The sequence below is a fragment of the Phyllostomus discolor genome, chromosome 1 (genome assembly GCF_004126475.2).
Source record: "Phyllostomus discolor isolate MPI-MPIP mPhyDis1 chromosome 1, mPhyDis1.pri.v3, whole genome shotgun sequence".
Taxonomy (NCBI): domain Eukaryota; kingdom Metazoa; phylum Chordata; class Mammalia; order Chiroptera; family Phyllostomidae; genus Phyllostomus; species Phyllostomus discolor.
This window is the reverse complement of record NC_040903.2, coordinates 34709927-34717603: the sequence shown is the minus strand read 5'-3', so window position 1 is coordinate 34717603 and position 7677 is coordinate 34709927. Positions and strand designations below refer to the sequence as shown.

Genomic DNA, 7677 nt, shown 5'->3' with positions numbered 1-7677 from the left:
ACCACCTTATTTGTATATTCTATAGATTAATCGCTAAAGTTCTGCCAGTGAAAACGGATTTCTGCATTTTTATGTTCCAAACTCTCTTCAGGATCTTACTCAGACATTAGCCCTTTCATGATCCCTGTGAGTAGAAGTGGGCTCTATCACTGTCAGTATTTCTTCCCACTTTTTTCTGTTTTGCTTTTATGGTGTTTTTCACTGTCTCTCTTAAATTATTGTTATAGTTACATTTGCATTTTTCTTCCTTGCTAGATCCTAAGCTCCTTGGAGAGGTGGGCTATAAATTGAATAGAGTCTGCCATAATAGGAAGATATCAGACAAGTCACTTAAATTCTCCATACTCAAGGTTATTATATCTGTAAAATCAGCATCATGATGATATACATCCACCTTGCAGCCTTGTGTATTTATTGTAAAAAATACCCATAGTATATGGGAAAAGATCTCTGCATAGTATCAATTAGCAGTTTGTGCTCAAGAAGCAATAATAAAACTAATCATCAGAATGTGGCATACTTTTTAGAATAGTCCAGTCCACAGAGGAAATATTTATTTCTGTTCTAGTAGTTATATCCAGGAATGATTCTAAATTTTAAAACAAAACTTCTAGTATTAAGAACACAATATAAGGAACTATGATGAGTGATGAAATATTATTTATATTAAAAACAATTTAATATATCCAAAAGATAGCATTAAAAATATTATACACATTTACATAAGACCTCATAAGGCATGCAGTTTACTCCTTGTTTCCAAAGTCCAAATTATTATTGCAAGAATAGTGACAAAAATAAAACTTTATGCTTTATACTACTTTCCACAAAGCATTTCCATATAAATATCTTGCTTTGCTTTTTTTTTTTTTTTTTGGCAATATTGTTAAGACACATAGGTTAGATTGGAGAATCTAAAATTCAGAGGTTGGGCACTTGCCTGGTCAATTACTTTCTGATCAATAATTGACTTTGGGTTAAGAGTAAACACCTCCCAATTTCTTGCTTCAATTCTTCCTTCATCAATAAGAAACAACAAACTAGCAAAGCTAATACTTTGCTATTGAGAGTGCCATTCTGTTTTAGTTAAACTATATGAAAGCATGGTTTTCTATTTATGTCACTTAATAATAATAATGATAACAGCAACACTATTGATAATGCTGAACTTGCCATAAATAAATTTCCTGCTGCCCTGGGAATCTGGACATATGCCTGCACCATCAATAACTGCTGATCCATTATTCCATTTGTTATTCTCACAAAATAGATTAAATTCCTGTCATCTGAGAACAGATTTTGGCATGAGGAACCCCTAGATTTTAGTCAATAAGACCCATTCACTCTTTACTGCCTCAGGCCAGTAGTCTACTTCCCTTTCCTGACCAAAGATGTACAACTTATACACAAAGCTAATAGTTGCATCCGGCTCCAAAAAAAATCATCAAAGTACCATTCAGAGGTGATTAAATGCCATACTAGAAAAGGGAGAGGGCATTTTCTCTTTTTCTTTTTTCTCTTTGGCTTCCTCCCTCCTGTTCCTGTCTTCCCTTTTCCCTTTTTTCCTCCCTTCTTCCCTCCCTCCCTTCCTTCCTTCCTTTCTTCTGTCTTTTCACAAAAATTGCATCATTGTAAGCAAACGCCAGCCACTATACCAAGATCAGAACAACCATAGGGCTTCAAAATGAGGTTTTCCAGTTACTTTGCAGTTACTATGAAAAAATTCATATTTTTTTATCTACAAAGATTTTCTTTTCTCTTCTTTCCCTTCCTCCCTCACTTCCTCTCGCTTTTTTCCTTCCTTCTTGCCTGCCTGCCTGACTGCAAACTGTGTGGAAAACATAAAGATTTTAAAAACAATACCCTAAATCTATAATGCAGTAAAACTTGGTATAATTATGCCGACTTAGACTTAAAGACTGCCTTCTAGACCAATTTTTGTGGGCAAACACACCAGCTTTTTCTACCCATCAAAAGCAAATTCTGTCCCTTTATGTATCTACCATTTGGGAGCAATCTCTCACAAAAAGGAAAAAAAAAGGTGTTTGATATATTCTACTTAAATTGCAAAATCCTAGCTGCTATGAAGGTTGACATAGAGAAGCTGTTTTAAAATGGAGCTAAACCAACATTATCTTACAAACAATTGTTTGTAAAGCCAGCAGGAAAACAGACATGCTGACCACAAGACTCTCTTTGAAGATAGAATCAATAACAAATCATCTATTGCTAGAGTAATTCAGCTTGTTAGCACCAGTAGAAATTTCTTCTCTTTATGTGTTTATTCCCTTCCTTTTCTCATAAAACCCCTTGCCCTCACTCTGTAATAGGGACACTTTGGCTTTCTGCCTCCATCTATGCTTCCCAAATTGCAATTCTTTAATCTCAAATAAACTCTTAGTGCCTCTCATTTCAACTATTTAATTTTAGGTTAACACTCCTTGACATAAAGTCTCAAGAAGAAAACTATCTTACTCTAAAATGCAATAGTAACCCCTGAAGCTCAGCTAAACAGAGGTCTATGCATACATTAGAAGAGTGATCAAAATAAGCAGGTTACTTTTTGATCCTCTTTTCCCTTATCATTTAAAATAGATATTGAGTAGATTTGCTCTAGGTCAGAGTAGCTTCATAAAGAACACTGCTTGTCTGGCTTCCCCAGAGAAAATAGCTGACTTATGTTGTCAAATGAGAGTAATTGGTCATAACTCAAATACATAACTAGTTCACTAAAGGAAACTCACTTTTGAGAAAAATTAATCTATAATTATCCAGAATTGATTCATATGATATTCTACTGCAACAGATTCTTCAATAAAATTTTGAGATCTCTCTGCTAATATTTATTAGCATCAGAATCTGTCCACTCAATAAATATTTATTCACTATCATGTGTGCCAGGCACTACACCGATCCCTTATCACACCTGTTACATACATACACATGCCTGAATACACACACACACCAATGCATAAACAAAATCTCTGCTGAGAATCTAGCTTTAGAATACTCTGTATAAGTTCTCTAAGTGCACTATAATGCTATATAACAAAATAACAGAAAACTCAGTGGCTTAAAACAGTAACTACTTACTATTTAGCTCGTGAGTCTTTGGGTCAATTGGGTGATTCTGAGATCTTAATTATACTCACTCATGCATCCACAGGTAATTGTGGGTCAACTACTTGGTCCTCAGTTCACTCATGTATAGGGTCAGCTAAGTCTGGCATAGGAGAAATGATGAGTGGTATAACTCCATTCTATATACCTCATCCTTAGAAAGACAGCTGGTGTATTTGATATCAGGTAAGCAAGCCTCAATATGCAAGTGCTCTTCCCACTTTTGTAAATCCAATTGTTTACAAAGAAGACCACAATGATTGCCCTACTCCAGTTATATGTGTCCTTTTTGCAATGTGTTCATTTACTACTTCTTGAATCTAGGATAGCCTCATAACTTGCTTTGAAAAATAAAATGTGTCAAAATGATATTGTTCAATTTCTGAGTCCAAGCTTCAAGAGGTCTTGCAGTTTCTATTTTCATCTTCTTAGAAAGTCATGTTACCATGTAAGGAAATTCTCTGTACAGCCTGCTGGAGAATGATAAGGCCATGTGGAGCTGAGACCCATCACACGAGCTGAGAACTCCTAGGCAAAACAGCCTCTAAATCAAGCCACTAGGTGAATGCATTTGCACAACTCATTCCAGAAGACCAGCAGAAAATTAAACAGCTAAGCCAAGCCAAAACTGCTGACCTACAAAACTAAAATAATTTTTAAGACACTGTGTTATGGGGTGATTTTTTATATAGAGATATTTGTCAATGATACCTCATACAAGGGTTTGATCTCCAAATATATAAAGAACTCACACAACTCCACTCCAGGAAGACAAACAACCTAATTAAAAAATGGGTAAAGGGCCTGAACAGAAATTTCTCCAAGGTAGACACATTGAGGGCCCAGAGACATATGGATACTCAGCATCACTAGCAATCAGAGAGATGCAAATTAAAACCACAATGAGATACCACATCATACCATAAACAAATCAACAAACAACCAGTGTTGGAGAGGATGTGGAGAAAAGGGAACCCTAGTGCACTCTTGGTGGGAATGCAGACTGGTACAGCCACTGTGGAAAACAGGATGGAATTTCCTCAGAAAATGAAAAATGGAACTGCCTTTTTTGACCCAGCCATACCACTGCTGGGATTATACTCTAAGAACCCTGAAACACCAATCCAAAAGAACCTATGCACCCCAATGTTCATAGCAGCACAATGTACAATAGCCAAGTGCTGGAAGCAACCTAAGTGCCCATCAGTAAATGAACAGATCAAAAAACTATGGTACATTTACACAATGGGATACTAAGCAGCAGAAAGAAAGGAGGAGCTCCTGACCTTCCTGACAGTGTGGATGAATATGGAGAGCATTATGCTAAGTGAAATAAGCCAGGCAGTGAAAGATAAATACTGTATGATCTCATCTATAAGTGGAAACTAATCAACAAAACAAACAAACAAGCAAAATATAACCAGAGACATTGAAATTGACAACAAACTGACAGTAACCAGAGGGCAAGTGGGAGGGGATAATGAGGGGAAAATGGGGAAGGGTTTTCAGGAATATCTGTAAAGGACACATAGACAAAACCAAAGGGGGTAGGGATCAAGGGTGGGAGGTGGGGATGGCTGGGGTGGAGGGGGTAGTGGTGGGGGCAAAAATGGAGACAACTGTACTTGAACAACAAAAAATAAAGAAAAGTAGGGACTCTAAGTATCAGCATAAATAGTCCATATCACCCAGCAATCTACAAACAGTTAATTTATATTATTTATTTATTATAAACACAACTAAACTTGACATATAATCTGAATCAGAAGCTATCAATTTTTGTCTCCTTTTACCTTACAAATTTGTAGTGTTATTAGTTCACAAATTCAGAATGCTTTGACAGTGCCATCGAATAACAAATCAAAGATAAAGAGACATCAACTACTTAGAATATTTTTATTACTGTACTAGTTTATTAAATTTTGGTTTAGTTAACTCTGATACAAAAATAAGAAAAGAAATATATAACTGAGACATTCTACTTGCATCGTGTTTGGAAATAATAGTCTATTGGTCAAATCAAATCACATATGTTTCCAGAGTCACGAAGTGAAGAAGAATGTTCTATCTACCATGGAAAGAGTAAACAATTAAGACCATCAGTGCAATAGATCTACCCTGTACACATTTAGATATACAGAAACTAATGATGAAGGCTTAAATGATTCATACAACCTCACCCATTTGGTAACAAAAATGTTAATCCTAGCTCATTCAACTATAAAGCTTGTGCTCTTTCTCCTCTACTGCTGTATCAGATATGTAATAGAAGGGTATACAAGCACAGCTTTTTGAGGCTGAGAACCCTGACTCTTTAAGACCTTTGCTTTAACTTGACTTTGCATTTTCCTCTTTTTTTGTAGCTGAGACTAAGCATTCACCTGAAGGCTTAAATCACAAGACTAAATATGAACTAAAACAGGTAATCTCTAAGGGCCTTCACACCAACAGCATTTTTGACTAAGCATCAGGTTGCCTGTCATTAATGGGAAAAGTGTTGTTTTTCTATTGAATGGGCTCTGACCTTATTCCAAACATCTGATTTCTCACATCATGTGCTTCAATTCTTCTAAATTGAGTTCTGTTCTGAAATTCCACTTCTGGTAATTGGCCTATTTCTTCATTTTTCTCTTTGCTTTCTTTAGTCCCAGTGAGAGACTAGACATATTTTCCTGGTTCAAATAACTATAGCCAAAGCTTTATGCCATTTTCAAATGTTTTTAGAGTTGCCTGCCTAAATTTCTAAGAATTACTCAAACCTGCTGTCCATCATCCCAGTCTTCACACTGGATAGGATGCCCCAATATTTAAGTTTTAAACTCCATTGCTATTTCTCTGCTTGCATTTATGGGTATTTTTTTTTTAAGTCATACAGGGTTTATTGGGAGGAGCAGCCAGGGTATATGTAACACTGTTCTCAAGAGGTTCTCAAATCAGGGACACCGGGAATTTGATTGAAGTTTCCAGCAGGCTGGCCCTGGGCAGGGACTGGGTTTGTAGGCAGCCTGAAGGAGAGTTCTTGCACTCAACCCTAACACCAGAAACCTAAGATACAACTGTGAAAATGCCAACTTTGGGATGGGTGGGGCGGGCGGGGGTCGGGGGGCCGGGGGGGGGGGGGGGGGGGGGGGGGGGGGAGACCTGAAATGACCGAAAGAGGAGGGTCTGACTCAGTGGTTTTTAACAGGGAAGCAGTGCGACCCCTACAGGCAGGTTAGGAAATGGGAGAGGGAGGTCTGGGTTCCGAGGAGACGACTGGCAATTAGCAGGCAGCACCAGCGATGCTGAAAGTCCGATGAAAGACTGTCCTGCCTCAAATAACAGCGCAACACCTAGTAACCTATCTGTGACCAAGCAAGGCTGGAATGGGCCTACCTTTCCCCAGTGCTACCTCTCTACCTGGTACTGATGGTTTGCCAAGAAGTGTACGTAACAACTGTTCAGACCCCAGAAACTAGATGACTCAGGACAGACCTGAAACACAGCTCGAATCCCTCCGCTCCAAAGCAGGCGAGGTGCAGCTAGTTTATGGTTAGGACGTCACTCTAGATCTCATTGCTTAATCGGGTCTGTAAATCACTCAGCTCCTTCTTCAATTCAGAGAGGGCTGAAAGGACGATGGTTGCAGGGTGCTGAGAGCCACAAGACTCCACATTGTAGTAAAACCTCTCCAGCTTGCCTTTGGGGTTGTAGGAGCCTGTGACTCATCCTCATTCAGCTCTGAATATTCACTCTTTCGCCATTCCTCTGGTTTGGGGTACACTGTGTGCCTCAGGATGTTGCTGGAATCATATTCAAAAGTCACCCCTGCAGTAGGGTTCCACTTTGCGTGTTCCTTGATGAAGCCCTTTTTGGCATAGGTGCGAAGTCTCAGCTCCTGGCCCTTTCACAGCTTGACAATGAGAATGTGATCCTGCTCCACGTAGTCAGTCATTGGGGTCATTATCTCAATTCCGGGATGTCACTGGGATGACTTGGGGTCTGTTGGAGATGAGGTCTTGAGATATGACATGATGAGCCTGGTCTTCATTGCACCACACGTTGAGAATGAACTCCACCGAGCACTCAGGGCATAAGTCTTCACGCATGCAGTCCCGGGAGTACCGTAGCCCGTCCACAATGTCATCGGTAGTGAGGGAGATTAATCCAAGCCTGTGAGCAATGAACGCGTCACAAAGCACTGAGAAACTGGCATCAGTTTGAATCCAGTCGATGGTTATTATGGGCACCTCAGGGATGAAGACCCTCTGAATAGAATTGACCACCACTAGGTCAGTATTCTCAATGATGAACATGACCTTCTTATCCATAAACTCTGTGATCCAGACAGTGGGCTGGTTGGTGCAGGGCATAGCACTCCACCCTCCTGGCCAGCGTCCTTGCATTTCTATCCCACTAAATCCTAAGACAAGCTATATTACCCATCTTTTTGTTTCCCCGCGGGGCTTTATTTAGCCATTGTTTCACTGATGTGTGCTGAATAAATGACATAAGTAAATGCTTAAGTAAATACAAGTTATTATTTGAAGAAACAGCTTCATATAGATGTATATTATA

At 38.9% G+C, this 7677-nt stretch overlaps 1 pseudogene; it reads right to left on the bottom strand.

Moving 5' to 3' along the window:
• Positions 1–6622: 6622 nt before the first annotated feature.
• Positions 6623–7472, bottom strand: LOC114493446 (annotated as a pseudogene).
• Between the last annotated feature and the right edge of the window lie 205 nt (positions 7473–7677).